The sequence below is a fragment of the Bombus affinis genome, unplaced genomic scaffold (genome assembly GCF_024516045.1).
Source record: "Bombus affinis isolate iyBomAffi1 unplaced genomic scaffold, iyBomAffi1.2 ctg00000059.1, whole genome shotgun sequence".
NCBI lineage: Eukaryota > Metazoa > Arthropoda > Insecta > Hymenoptera > Apidae > Bombus > Bombus affinis.
The window spans coordinates 1,099,601-1,115,347 of NW_026108820.1; the positions used below are offsets into that span (position 1 = coordinate 1,099,601).

Here is a 15,747-nt window from a genome sequence, read left to right on the forward strand (position 1 = left end):
CAGTGTACACACAGAAAATAGAATTCCCACCCCACAAAACACAGACAACTTTACCAGACTCGAAAAACTTATCGAGAAGCAAACTGAGCAAATTAACAACTTGCTGTCACTACTCACACTCTTCATGGACAAATTCATATGCACAGAAGCAAAATAAAACCAATGCGAATAGCTCTGTGGAACGCCAACGGTCTAGCTCAGCACAAATTTGAACTAGAACTATTCTTAAAACAACAGCAAATCGATGTGATGCTCATATCCGAAACCCACTTCACCGACAAAAACTACGTCAAAGTACATGGCTACAACTTCTACCACACACAACACCCCAGCGGAAAGGCCCACGGCGGCACCGGAATCATAATCAAATCAAACATCAAGCACTACGAACTTCCACCATTCCAGAAAGACTACCTCCAAGCAACAAACGTAGCAATAGAAGACTGTCATGGTACAATCATCACTTCAGCTGTATACTGCCCTCCCAGACACTCCATCGCCAAAGAAGACTTCGACAACTTCCTGGACACCCTGGGCAATAGATTCATAGCCGGAGGAGACTACAACGCCAAACACACCCAATGGGGCAGCAGACTGGTTACAGTAAGAGGCAAAAACCTCCTCAACAGCATAATAACCAACAACCTCAACTACCTTACCACATACGAACCCACACACTGGCCCACCGACACAAACAAAATACCCGATCTCCTTGATTTCCTCATAACTATAAATATCTCGTCAAGAAACGTCCAAATCAATTCCTCGGCTGATCTCTCCTCCAACCATTCCCCCGTGATAGTAACAGTCATTTCAACAATCATCGAGAATACACCTAATGGCTCCATTCATAACCAACACACCAACTGGCAGCTCTTTAGAGAAGTCTTTACCCACACAACTTCAGCCTCAACCTCACTAAAAACCAATGAAGAAATCGAAGCAGTCACGGAATACCTAAACACGAGCATAATAAACGCTATCCGCTTCTCCACACCGGCAATAACGTCCATCAGCAATCACGAATACCCCCAGTACATATTAAAAAAAATAGCAGAAAAACGTAGACTAAGAAGGATATGGCAGACCCATAGAACACCGGAGGACAAACGCAAACTAAACAACGCAACTAGAAAACTATCCAAAACCATAAAAAACTACAATAATGACCGTTTTCACAAATATCTCGCCAGCCTGTCCCCCACAGCCGACTCCAACTACTCACTATGGAAAGCCTCCAGGAAACTCACGCGTCCCCCACAAATAATACCTCCAATCCGCCGTCCGCAGGGTGGATGGGCGCGTAGCCCTATAGAAAAAGCCAACCTATTTGCCAAACACTTGACTGAAGTATTTCAACCCCATTCCTCCATAGCTGCAGCGGACGTCACCGAATACCTGCACACTCCCTTCCAAATGTCCCCTCCTATTGAGCCCTTCACTTCTGCAGAGATTATACAAGCAATCAGTCGCCTAAACCCCAAGAAAGCAGCAGGTCACGACCTAATAGGAAATAAAGCAATCAAGGAACTTCCCATAAAAGGGATTGCACTCGTCGCATCAATCTTTAACGCTATCCTCCGCCTTCAACACTTTCCCAAGGCTTGGAAAATCTCACTAATCACCCTCATCCCTAAACCCGGTAAACCAATATATGAAACCACCTCCTATCGCCCAATCAGTCTTTTACCTACCCTGTCTAAACTATTCGAGAGAATGCTCACGAATCGTCTCCTCCCACTCCTAGAAGAATTGAAAACACTCCCAGACCACCAATTCGGCTTCCGAAAACAACACTCAACAGTAGAGCAAATCCACCGCATAACCCACATGATCAGCCAAACCCTTGAAAAGAAAAAATACTGTTCAGCGGTATTCCTAGACATCCAACAGGCATTCGACAAAGTATGGCATGAAGGGCTACTCTACAAGATCAAAAAGATCCTACCCCATCCATACTACTCCATCTTAAAATCCTACCTAACCAACAGACAATTCATAGTTAAATGCCTAGGCGCCTCTTCCGCAACATTCCCAATAGAATCCAGCATACACCAAGGTAGTGTCCTCGGACCCCTACTGTTCTCCATCTACACTGCCGACTTACCTATATCAAACGAGGTAACAATAGCAACATTTGCCGACGACACAGCACTATTAGCTACCCACGCAGACCCGGCAATTGCCTCATCCACTCTCCAGCGAAGTCTCGACTCCATGGAAAAGTGGTTCCAAAAATGGGGTTTTAAAATAAACGAAAAAAGATCCTCCCGTGTAACATTCACGCTCCGAAAACAAACCTGCCCCCAGGTCACCATTAACAACGCAATAATCCCAAGCAAGGACTCCGTAAGATACCTGGGCATGACCCTGGACAGGAGGCTAACTTGGAAAAAACATATCTCAGAGAAATCAAAGCAATTAAAGGAAAAACTAAGAAAATTCTATTGGCTCACGGGCCGACGCTCCAAACTAAATATACAGAACAAAATAACCCTCTACAAGGCCGTAATAAAACCTGTCTGGACCTACGGAATCCAACTATGGGGAACAGCAAGTAACTCCAACATTGAAATACTCCAACGCTTCCAATCGAAAACGCTAAGATCCCTATTAAATGCACCCTGGTACGTTACCAACGAAACAATCCACCGTGACCTCAAGATACCTACAGTCAAAGATAAAATACACAAGTCCAGAAGCAGATATAACACAAGAGTCAACAACCACCACATCCCATTAGTGACCCAACTACTGGACACGACGGACCAGATCCGCAGACTAAAAAGAAAATACCCTCTAGATTAAATCCTTAGTTTCTACTAGAACCAACAATATAAAACTATTATAATCCATGTCATTGTATCACGCCAAACTAAGTTACTGAAAATTCTCAACGAGAATTGATTGTAAATATTCTAATAAATAAAAAAAAACATCTTCTCAATTGCGCTACCAAATACCTACGGACAAAATTGTTCTTATAAATTTATGAATATTATGTGTTTACGTATTTGAATGAAAAGTGTTTTTCTTCACTTCACTTCAATGTAACGAGACGTGTCTATCATGATTACACCGGTAAAAATTGAGACTAATTTGGAAATATATATATGGAAGCTAGAAGATGCTTATTGCAGACGTACACATAGCAAAAAACTAATGTACAATGTAAAGAGTATTTTTAAACATATGATTGATTAGGGGTAAAAATGCTGCTACTAAAAATATTGTGACTTATTTATACAATACATAATTAACTGTCCAAATACCGATGGTAATCAATAAGCATCTTATAATTCCTATTTACATTTATTTCAAAAGTTTCTTTCGTTTCATAAGGAAATAATAGATGCACGACACTTTTTGTTTTATATTATTTTATCGATTTATGTCTGATCTATTTTGTAGTAATAGAACAAAACGAAAGAAACTTTTGAGACAGCCTAATGCATCTTGAAATTCATGAAAAACTTCAACAAAATATTCATGGAAAGTTTCTGTAAGCGTCCGAATACTTTCGTGAGCCGTTATATGTATAATAATTCGTTACAATGTTAGTGATAGCTTGGAAAGTGAACTATTTTTATTATACATCTTTTTACTTTCCATATTACGCTCATAGATACTCTAAAACGCCGCGATACTAACTCTTATCTATCATGTTTACGAATGCCTATAATTTGTGAAACCGCTTCTGATTTTACGGAAATTTTGCAGTTGCTTGATGAATGAAACAGATTTGTTAAGAGAATCACATGTTATAGATACCTGAACTGTGATTTATTTAATATATCTTTTCTGATTTGTTATCCTGCAACATTTCCATGTTTTACGAAGCTTTAAATTAAATTTCACAAGTTTATTTTCCTTAAGCTAAAGACGATGCTGGTGAAATATTTATTTCTGAAGTAAAAAGTAAAAATATAGCTTACATATTGCTTGTATTTAATCATGTATTACGATTAATCCTGTTGCGATACTCGTATATTTCAGTTAGGCTCTGGTTTTAGTAAACAAGAAAGATTTATAATATCTTAAGAGGATGTTTAGCATGAAATCATGCTAATAAGAAGTTTTTCATGTTTTTCTTCAGGCTTAAAATATTTTTTAATGTTGTGAAAAAATTGGGTTGAAAATGAATAAAAGGGTGCAACAGGGTATTTAAACAAACTAATATCTCTTATATGAATAAGTCGAGTGATATGCTGTAAATTATTTTCACAAAAAGACACCCATTTTTATTATTGTTTTCTAAACAAAATTCAATATGATTTGTTATACCTGTAATAGGAAGTTTCTTTAACTAACATTTAGTTATCGATCCTATTTTTATTGAAGTTTAACAATACTGTTCAATGTTAATAATTATTAATTTACAAGTGAAGGGTAATTCCAACGAAGAAAGATATCATTTGCAAACAAATAGTTTCAGATAAAATCAGCATTGGTACTGTAAATTTAAGATATTATAAATCTAATATGTATTGTTTCGCAAAGCGGGATTCATGATGAAAAATTAAATATAAAAGTCCATGAAATTTTGCAAATTTAAGCATCTCAGTTGATACAGCTTTAATAAATGTGAACAAAAGTTTAGTCTATCTCTATATTTAAATAACGCATGATATTTAATTCTACAGTATAATTAAACAAAGATTCGAAGCTGAAAATTTCGAAATATAATAGAACAATATATCGTACAATAAATGTTATATGATGTTCTGTAAAGGAGAATTGCATTTTTACGAAGAGGATCAAAGATAAAAGAGATTTTTGTTGAACGATACGACCGTTTCGAAATTCCATTTTGATCTTGTGTATGTATAGTGTATCTCGTACAAAAGATATTACAACAAGCGTCCAGTCATAATGTGAAACATTAATCAAAATTTCTAATCTCGAGTGTTTCAAGCCCCAGAACTCATCTTAATAAATATAAGAAGGATAGATTAAATTCAATCTGATTTTTCTAATTTTCTCGTTAATAATTAAATATGAGCATCAATCAATCAATAGTTCATAATGCACGGTATAATGCGTGTATAACATTCATCTGATTTCAATTAACTTACGTTTAAGCAAAATAATTATTCGAACTAGTTTATCATTCACATTATTACACATTTTAATTGTATATATATCTAGTACAACATAGAAAGGATGTTTTAGGATTATGAGTATTCATTTAATTTTTAAGAAGAACAATAAGATTCAATACATGTACACAATAGTTAAAAATATGAAATCCAGTCGCTTTTACATTAAGTACCATTTCCTCGTAAATGAACATACAAAAGATAAATGTCAATAACTATAAATGCCTGTTTAATGTTTCTTTTTTGTTACGATTATATATGTAAAATTAGTTCTTGTAATGAATACTGCTTATAGGAATAAGGATTATTTTTCACTTGAAATAAGTTTGCTTTGATATTTTAAATGACTGAATAAAATGCGGACAAAATATTTTAACCATACACGTAAAGATTCAAGTACGTTACATACAATAACTATAAGAATATATTTTTAAAAACGTAAGAATTTGTACTTTAGATAGCAATGCGTTTAAAAGTTATTTTATGAATTCACTTTATTAATTACTGATTTAAAATCTCCAGCATTTTCAGTAAAATGTCCAGAAAGTAGAAGAAAAGTACAACAAAAGTAGAAAACAGTTAATTTTGTAATATAAATTTATAGTCTACCGAATTAATACTCATATTTCTAAAACAGGGTCTATACACTTTCAAAATTTCAATCAAATCATATGCATAGTATTTCTTTTATCTCATATTCTAATTTCACCACATTGAATTTTCTAAAGAAAGATGATCTATTTATTTTATATAACGCAAATCCTTTATTTTAGATATGCAAAGTCAAATATATTTTTGTCAATAAAGACACAAAAAATCTTAGATGTCTAAATGTCAGCTTTAAGAACAGTAGACTTGCCTGCCTTCAAACTTAAATGTCCTTTCCAGTAGTAAAACTTAAATAACATTAACAACGGCAGTAATATTTACACCTACAGATGGAGGATATTAGACTTCGATTAAAATACAAGTAGCTCAATAAATATGTGTCTAAGTACGATGGTTAAAGAATAACGATTCGTCATTCTTTATTCCAGCGCTTAATGCTATCCTTCTTTCAACAAATACAATCCTAGAACAATGCCGCTGAAGAGAAATGTTATACGTGAATTTATTTGCCTTTGCGGGACGAAGGTTTATTAAATTATTAAATGAAAATATTAAATGAAAATGAATATGTATAATTATGTGTATAAAAATTGATATATGTATGTATGTATATATATATATATATATATATATATATATATATATATATATATATATATATATATATATATATATATATATATATATATATGTCGGGTTGGCGTTAAGATTAGAGTTAGGTTTAAGGGTGTGAAACGAATCCCTATTGGCGCTAGACGTGATCGTTATGCAATAGAGGAGATATTTACTAGTGCAAATATGACTATGATGGAATTGGACAAGTAATCGCGATAATTAGATACTCGAGAAGCAAATGACAATGATCCTAGGCTCAATAACGAATCCGCGGTCAACGGGATGACGAACTTTACCCTTCGTTAGCGTCTAAGTTACACTGTATGTTAGAGCAAGGGGCAATTATTACGTATACGAAAGACAGGTCGATTGCCGATGAGATCGCACTAGAGAGAGTGGCTCTCCGTCGCGGTGACGCTGTCGAAGAAATCTATGATGGGTGTGCCTAAGGGCACGATCATGAGAGTGCCAAGAGATCATCGGATTCGCGGAGAAAAGTCTTCGTTCGAAGGGTGAGGGAAATTGAAGTTGCTGTTAATTGGTCAATTTCCATGTTGGTGGTTAGAGAAAGATATTAGCTGTCCTTGGGAAAAGTTGCTAGCGGGAAGCGTCGTTCGTGGAAGGATAGATTTCTCTTATCTTCCCGTAGTGGGGGCACAGGCTATTTGTCTACTTGAAAGACTTTGTATAATTGAAACTTAATATTCGTAGCCGGTCCTCGCCCAGCTAAACATATACTGTGAAGATGCGTTGGCATCTGGCAATCACCTTACCCGAAGGACAAAGTCTGCGTGTGGCGAGCCACGGGGCAGAAACCATTGAAACGTTTACCGTCGTGCCCTGTCCCAAGTATTTCTTTTAAGAAGAGCTATAGAATTACTTCATGCCTTTGTTAGACAAAACGTTCATCCCTTTGATCGCGGCTACGTTCGGCGACTGATTGTCGCCTCGAGCCCGAGCTCACTATCATAAATCTCAAATAAATACAGTCGGATCGAATGACAACAGTTTCTTAATACGGCTATAGTGAAATCTAAATTTCAATACTAGGGGTCTTCCCAAAGTTCCAAAGGGAAGGTTCCGGTGTTCTTTCATCTCCGACATATATATATTATTATAATGACTTATTTTAATAATGACTTAATTTGTATAGTAAAAACAGCTAAAATCTCATGTAAGATTGTTGGGATGTTACGTGATATTTCTGTTGCATCATTGATTATCGTTATACTTTGAAAAATAATTAAGGAAGCGAACAATGCGTGGACGATTATGGCAGTTTTATTAATAAACGAACGTTTAATAGAGAATATGGATTTACTGGATAAATAAATGTTTCATTAAATGTAACTGTTACGTGCAGAATAATATGTTGTTACATGTATGAACTAAAGTTGATGTAATACTCATATTATATTTATGGTTTCAAAGAATTAATAAAATCTGCTGAGATTCAAACGTATGCTCTCCCTTTTATTCTATGAGAATTAAACATTTGGAAGATTTTATGAAAATGCACTAAACAATCAGAAGCATCTGTTTCTCCTTTTCTTTTTCTTTTTTTTTTTTTTTTTTTTTTAACATGTTGATTGCCACGCGATTTTTATACTTATTTTGACTTGGATAGATAGATTAAAGCGTACCATACCAAGACATTTTATTCTTGCAAAATATTCTAGTCTATTTGCGTACCTAAACACCTAAACACTCAACGTGTTGAAGAATTTCTGTGCAAAACAATTCCATCGCTTTGTCACGCTTAACGGCTCAATCATCGAAACATGTATCACAACGCACGAATTATGATAAAAAAGAAACTGTCTTTCGAATAAAAGCAATCCGTTTGCCAGGTGCGCTTAAGGATGTACAGGACGTCGACGGAGCAAGTGTACGAAATACAGCCGCTGGAGGGTAACAGTTCCGCTCAACGTTACACTCAACAGCCTAAACAACGATTCTCTGAAATGCCTACTCCGTCGGTTTCGCCGACGTCTTCTCTCCGAAAGCGCGTCTCGGAACTGCCAAGAGCCGCGAGTGCATCCGTTTCCGGTGCTGCGGGCATTGTCTGCTCTAATACGGATCTGATATCGATCCTAAGCTCGTTAGCGTCTTCCGCGACGGAAATCAACCGATGCGGCGAGGAAGCGCCGAGTTCCCGGGACGATAGCAAATCAAACTGGCCCGGAAAAACGACCGAACAGAAAGGAAGTCGATCGAAGAGCTTCCGTTCCAACAGCTTCGACGTGTCGACATTGCACGGAGCTAAAAGTAAGCTTAGCGGATCCTCGAAAGCCGCTATTTCGACCTTTATGGCTCCGTCGAATTGGTTCACGAAGAGACACCAACCGATGTCGAAAAAGCCGGAAGATTTGGTAACGGCCAGTTTAAGTCTCAAGTTCGATAAATCGAAGGTAGTGAAGGCGGTGAAGGAAACGTTGGGTAAAAAGTCCCCTAATAGCGAGGTCAAACACAAAGTCGTATGGGACAACACTAGTGGAACCAAAGTGGACGCTCAGGTAAGTTGTATTTCTCGTTACGATATCGTTTCTTGTTTAAGAGCCATCGTAGGTGAAAGGAGGAATGCAAGAACGCACATAATACGCAAAAATCTATGGCAGATTCAAAGTACAGTACTCGTTGTGATATTCGGTAAAGATAATAAGTTCTTCTATGGAGATTTCATTTTTCAAATTATTCTCGTACAAGTACGTATTTGCATAAATAAATAACACACGGTCTCTGCGTAAATACCCAGGCCAGTTATAAATATTTCAGTTTGCCAACGATATCTCAACATGTGGGACACTCACATGCGTGCTACTTCGTGAGCGATGATAAAGGCGCTGGTCAAGCCTTCGTCTCGATTTAACGCGCACGATCTCGAAGGACCTCCTATATCTAATCGCGTCAACCATACAGCAACATCGTGATTTACGTCCTTCGAGGACAGCATCTTTCTGTTCCATTTGTTCACGTTCTCGAGAGATCGTCTGGCATCGCCACGGCGGACCTACGACAATTTATTAATATTTTCTTAATAAAAGCTAGCAAATATTACGAATATATTATATTTATTATTACATCATGCATTATATACTATATATAAATATTCGTCAATGATAATAAATATATGTGCAAGTAATCGTGTTGTTGATTGTAATCAAATGTAACTTGTAACGCTATTAGTATTTTAATCTTCCTGAAAAATGTTGAAATGTTGATTCGACAGCAGAGAAGAATAGCAGAAAAAGAGAAGTAAAAGGAATCGCAAGTGTCGTATATCAATGATATTATCATAGGTCTATAACATTAAATTAAGATTCTTAAGAGATGAAAAAGGTTTAATAGTCGATTATACAGATATTTCGGATACACGATAAATGCGAGGTTTGTCAATGATCCGTGAAAATTGTTTGTTTGGAAATTTGTTTCCAAGGGATCGTTCACGGTTGTCCAATTTAACAAAATGGAACTCGTTGCATTTTATCGATCTAGAACGTCATGCGCAGATATTTTGACCTATATAATTTATATACCATACACTGTACAGATAAGTAGAAAATAAAATAATTGACACTCGCATATGCGTATCTCAGATAGTTACTACTTTAGTTAAATGATTTAATTTAATGGAAATCGCTTACCATAACGTCTCGTTTTTCCGCGTATAAAATCATTCGTACGATCACTAGAATCATGTTGGATTCGAGCGATGGGTCCATGTAAATTGCACTGACCTAGGATTAAAATACGTACGAAAATGTAACAGGCGTTAAAACAGTATTACAGCCTTACAAATAAATTATTATTCAAAACTCTCGTAAATACATCGTATCTTATATAATTTTCCTAAAAAATTAATTTTATTCGTTATATTTATCTTAGGAAATGTACGTTATTAATCTCAACAGCATTGGAAAACCAATTACCGAATGGCTGAAATTAATCGATTACAAAATTCCATTCCGGATAAATTATTCGCTGAACTTTTTAAAAGATACGTGTAAGCTTTGAACAGTGTAAACAGAAAATACAGAGCTTCCATCCGAATATACGATCGAGATGTTTGAAAGCAAGTAGCGTACGTTGAAAATACAGAGATACGCATAACTCTGCCCTATGTTTCCCGGTTGCTTGCGTACATATGTAGTTGGAGGTATTCTATATCTAAGTATAATAACAGAATTTCGTTTGGTATTACTTACGATGTTTAAAAGAGCCAAGATATATTGCTGTACTCGAATTCCATGAAAATCTACCACGGAGTAATCAGCAGCTATTCCAAGCTCTAGCCATCGTGGCGGCGAATCCTTAGCAGCTGGTCTTTTCTCTATGAAATGACTTATCTTAGAAATCGACTTATCTTCCACGAAATTAGAAAGCCTACTCGACTCGACTTGATAGCTTAAACGCATGATTATTAAAAGCATAAATTAATATCTACGAGCAAGTATTCGTGGAATAATTATTATGATATAAATAATTATTTCAAAAGTATAATTTCAAAAATATCAATTCGGTATCACCGTGAATTTCATCCTGCAAATTTCTTTAAAATTCTTGACAAATTTTGGTAAACGTATTCCTCCAGCAAATTTTTCTATTTTTCTATTTTTTTACATTAAATTAGGCAAGATAGATAAAGATTCGTGCAATGGACAATATACATATGTGTAATAGACAGGGAATAATAAAATAAATTAAAAACAGCGAAATATAGATGAACGTGTAGAAGATCAAGCGAGAGTGGAACGCAATAGGGAGAATACTTGTAAACCGAGTTTCTTTTAAGGCTGAAGATAAGCTATTCTTATATTACATGCTGTTATTATTACTTTTGTACACGATAGATTGGAATATCAGTACAATTTCTTTCTTTCAGTAATATTCGATGATTCGTTAATTTATTAACCGCTATATTGTACGTGGTAAGTAGAAAAGCAACGATTGTACAAGAATGGCATTTGGAAAAATATTTGACTTACTTGATAATCTGTTCCTTTGCCATTTAGGACCAGAGAAGTATCCAATTTCCTCGGGATTTGTTATTTTATATAGGTTGGGGTTGATAATCAATCTCGGATCCACTCGGATTGGTTATCACACCTTTTATTTTCTCTCTTATACAAAACACCAAATCACACAGCAAACGTCTAAACTCTCCCAATGCGTCTTAGCAATTAAGGCGTGGTCGACTCCTATGGCAAAAGAGCGTCGTTAGGAGTCGTACCAACATAACCCTAGTAACCTTTTAGTAACTAGCGGTCATACCAACTGAGCATTTCTCAACAGGATTTACGTCGATCGATAATTCTTCCACTATTGTATCGTTGTATTCTGTGGAGACATCGTCTTTTTCATCGTACAGAATCAATTTCTCAGCTTCTGGATATTCCACGTCGAAGACGTCACCGGAAAGATTATAAAATCCCTGAACATCGTGGCTTAAGGAATCGCGTTTGCTTCGTTTCGACTTTTTCTTAATTTCTTCAACTTCAAATTTATTCGATTTCCCTGTAACCGAATTTTCAACGTTTTACCACGTTTGCCTGTCTTATCTTCGCTATTCTCGTTACGGATAAAATGAAAAAATAGTTGCAAAATTTCTGAAATTGTAAATACGACCAGACTGGAACGTATCAACGACATATACGGTGTCACAAAATTGTGACAAGTCAATATTCCAGTTGTTAGTTTGTTGAATTTACGCCACCGCTGATTAAACGTATCACGCTTTAATAGAAAATTCAATTTCCCAGCGGGGAAAATGGAATTTTGCGCTAATTAAAGTATTGCGCTTTTGTACAAAATTCCATTGTTTTCTGTTGCCCGCGAAAATGCAATTTTACGACGGACATTTCAGACAAATTTCCATCAGATGGCTTTCCATCCGTAAAAAAGAATGCTATCTATAAAAGTATGATACAGTGCACTTACTTGATTGCAATGATATCTCAACGATTATTAACAGATACCAAGATGTCTCGACAGTTGCAAAAATCTTTTATAAATAAATTACACGTGGCTCGCGAATCTGTTTCAACGTTGCTGGAAACTTTTTGCGTATATGATATACGAAGCATTTCGAAATGATCATTGCAGCACTGTAGCGAGACACGCCTAACTTGATCGTATCGATGAAATTTCAAACGGATTTGGAAGTGTGCGTAGAAGTTATATTTATCAGGGACACGTACTTTCCAAAAATCATCAAACTATTCGAACAGTCAATTATTATTTAGTATGTTAATAAGCCACGATGTAATACTCTTAAAGAGTTAGAAAGAATAAATTTTCGGAAAATGGAACAATTTGACTTTCAAATGGCTCGTACGTGATGTAATCATCTGTTTGATGAACTTTTAATTGCTATCGTAGATAGGATCGTAAAATACTACGAACGTTACAGACATTGTCGTGATTTTGCTATAAAGTAACACACGACGCGTAGTCCGTTTGATGTTCGATTTGCTTGGCTCTTGTAATCCAATTTCAATAAAATTGTACAAAATGCACGTGATATGAAAGAAAATATAAAATATACAAAATACTCTTTACTTCTCTTTTTTTTTTCTTTTCAATCATATCCTCAAAAATATGAATTTGCATCAAAATCTACAGTCTAATTAGAATATTAGAAAGAATATTCAGACAGACGATGTATATAAAGGAGATACAAATTACGACGATGAGAGAACTCGCAAGATATTTGTATCTGTGAAATTGCAACTGTTGCGTCGATAAATATCTACGCCGATTAAATTTTTGATACACTTCGGATTCTCATCAGAAAACCAGTAATAACATATTTCTAATTCGTAATATATTTCTGATATACAGAGGATGCTCTCAAAAATATATACACTTTAATTAAATGGTATCGTGAAATTGCTGCATCGTATTATTACAATTTTTATACAAATCTTCCTTTCCTTCAATTTTGTGTACATTTCGGATGTATTCCTTTCTTTTAATCCTATTAATGGATCGATAGATTTAATTTTATAAAATTGATTTTTTGAATATTTATACATTCCATATCTTTTTAAGCACCACGTTACATGATTCTTTCGGTAGAAATAACTGCGTAAAATTACATTTTCTCTGTACCTGGGAGCTTTTGCGCGGTGAATTTTATACGATCGAAGCCCCTTTTTCGAGTGGCGTGGGTGCTTCGGCATGGGAAAGTGCCTCTCCATTATCGTTTTAGCTGGCTGTTTCCATTTGTATAAAATCGTCGTTATTATCGTCTTTATCACAACGAAACCATCCCATTACATCAGTGTATTTAAGGTTTCCCCACAGTTACCCCATCATTCGAGCAATCCACGTGCTTTACATAATTCTCAATATCACGTTTCCATTTTCAAACATCTGTGACTGTAGCTTTTCCAACGTCACGTACTCTTGATGAATTCTATCGCCGATTCTTACACCACCTCCCACGTTTTTAATTAAATTGTATTTTCTTTCTGTACGACTGGAACGTTGTTAGTTTCATACCAAATTCTTATTTATCGGAATTCTATTCCATTCTATTCGAACAGAGAAAAGAATGTGTAGATTTTTTAAAAAGAAACTGTTTTTTCGAGCTATCGCGGGGAGACGCGGTCGTTAGAATACGCGTCAACGGGAGTCGTAAATTCCCGTTACGATTAGAATGATCGACACCACGAATAGTTCGATCTCCGTATTTCGATTAAGATAATAGGGGTGATTCAGGTATGATAACGCTGTGGCTCACAGAGTTAAAATATATATTTCCAACACTTAGTATACACGATTGAATAGATATAAACACTTAATAACTTATCACGCTGCAATAATATAGATATGAAAGTAACACGGTATGAGACTTAATGTTAGAAGTTAGATCTTTGACTGTGGTAGGAAATTCTGAGAGATATAGAAACGGCGAGAGTTATAGGGAATGCAGGAACTCTAGTCACCGTGAGAGACGATGGAAAACTCTGAAGCTTATTCTAATGTGAATACGGAGGAAAGCTTGGTATGGGTGTGCCCTTTGAACGAAGAACGCGGATTCGTTGCTTACATTTTTAGTTAGTAAAGTGAGGGCAACAATCCGCGATGTCGATTGGTTGGGACCAATGTTAGGAAGGAAGAGAGGAGGAAGAAACCTCCTACCAACTTGGGTCCTAGGCGACATTGTTTACAGGGAAACTCAGATTTTTCGTTAGGTATATCTCCGCTTTCTTCGTAATTCTTAAGAGCACATAATAAACCCAAGGACCTTTCTAAAAACCGGCCGAAAACTCTTCTGGAATTAGAAAGTCTTTTCTGGCAAACAGATGTGCTTAGACCATGTGTGCGAACAATGCAGCTAGAATTGCAACTTTATAGTGGGTCCTTGGGCCTCTGGAGTGTTAGAAGGACGGCAGATAGACCGTTGGTTGGCAAGCCGCGCGGGATGGCGTGCAGATGTGTTGCGCGACAGAACAGAAACTTATCCGTCACTGAGAAATGTTAGGTTCGACTGATAAAACGTACAGACACCAGAGTATTCGTGGGAGCAGTCGAACATCAACGATTCTACGATCTCGGCATATTCCACCTCAAACGCGATTCCGTAAAATTCAAACTAATCGTCCAGCGAGCTGTTCCATGTTTTCCAAACTGAACAGATCGTGAGCATCGGCCAGCGATATGGGAAATGAAGATAATTTCCAATTGTTCGTAACATCTGACGATTATTCGACTTAAAACATAGTTCTCGCGGTCGCGGCAAACAAGTTACGCAGGCAATTTGTCAGCTGTCGAACGAGAGAGCTGGCTGGTTGTACTGCGTTGAAGCAGAGCGATTCGAAGAACGGCAGAGACGCGAAAGGGAAGCGTTCACCGAGAATACGTCCGTTTCGTCTTTCTCGTTAGACGGTGGAAATGAATTGGCGATTTCACCATGAATACTACAAAGGAAGTTAACGCTGTAACTGGCGCGAGTTTCGCGTGAAACGTAGCCTTTGACGAGGTGAAAGCCGGTTTGTTTGCGCGTCTCGCCGAACAAATCCGATAACTAAAATTGTCTGACGAAATTGTTTTACACGAGCCGTGTTCTCGGTAACGCTAGCGGCTATTTAATCAAAATTGTCGGCCGCGTTTCTCGTTGGCCGTTCGATCCACCAACGTGTAATTAAAATGATAATCTTAATAGATCCTCATGGACATAGATAGCGAGGCTGGCAGTTGGCGAAGCGAGCTAAGCAAATAGCGAATTATATCGCGTGTTATAACTGGATGGTGGAAGTTTGCGCATATTTTTACACTGATAAATTAACCCTGCTGCTGATCCTCTAATATTTCTCGTTCGATCTCATCTATTACAAATAACAGATACGTAAGACAACATAGGAAAATATATAAGTAAATAGTATCGCGAATAATTACGAATAATTGCATTCATTTTCGT

At 36.5% G+C, this 15,747-nt stretch overlaps 4 protein-coding genes across 6 annotated transcripts in view; 2 read left to right on the plus strand and 2 right to left on the minus strand.

Annotated features, from left to right (window-relative positions):
* Window positions 1–14,570, plus strand: part of LOC126926781 (uncharacterized) — a 77,511-nt gene extending 62,941 nt beyond the window's left edge. For both annotated transcript variants that reach the window (XR_007714857.1, XR_007714858.1), the window contains one exon: window positions 14,178–14,570. The gene's annotated coding sequence lies outside the window, so the exon portion shown is untranslated. The remainder of the gene's footprint in view (window positions 1–14,177) is intronic.
* LOC126926770 (uncharacterized) overlaps window positions 1–15,747 on the minus strand; it is a 77,767-nt gene that overhangs the window by 53,614 nt on the left and 8,406 nt on the right. The gene's annotated exons all lie outside the window — the stretch shown is intronic.
* Window positions 1–15,747, plus strand: part of LOC126926771 (uncharacterized) — a 77,699-nt gene that overhangs the window by 53,292 nt on the left and 8,660 nt on the right. The gene's annotated exons all lie outside the window — the stretch shown is intronic.
* Window positions 1–15,747, minus strand: part of LOC126926783 (uncharacterized) — a 77,496-nt gene that overhangs the window by 43,709 nt on the left and 18,040 nt on the right. The window lies entirely within an intron of this gene.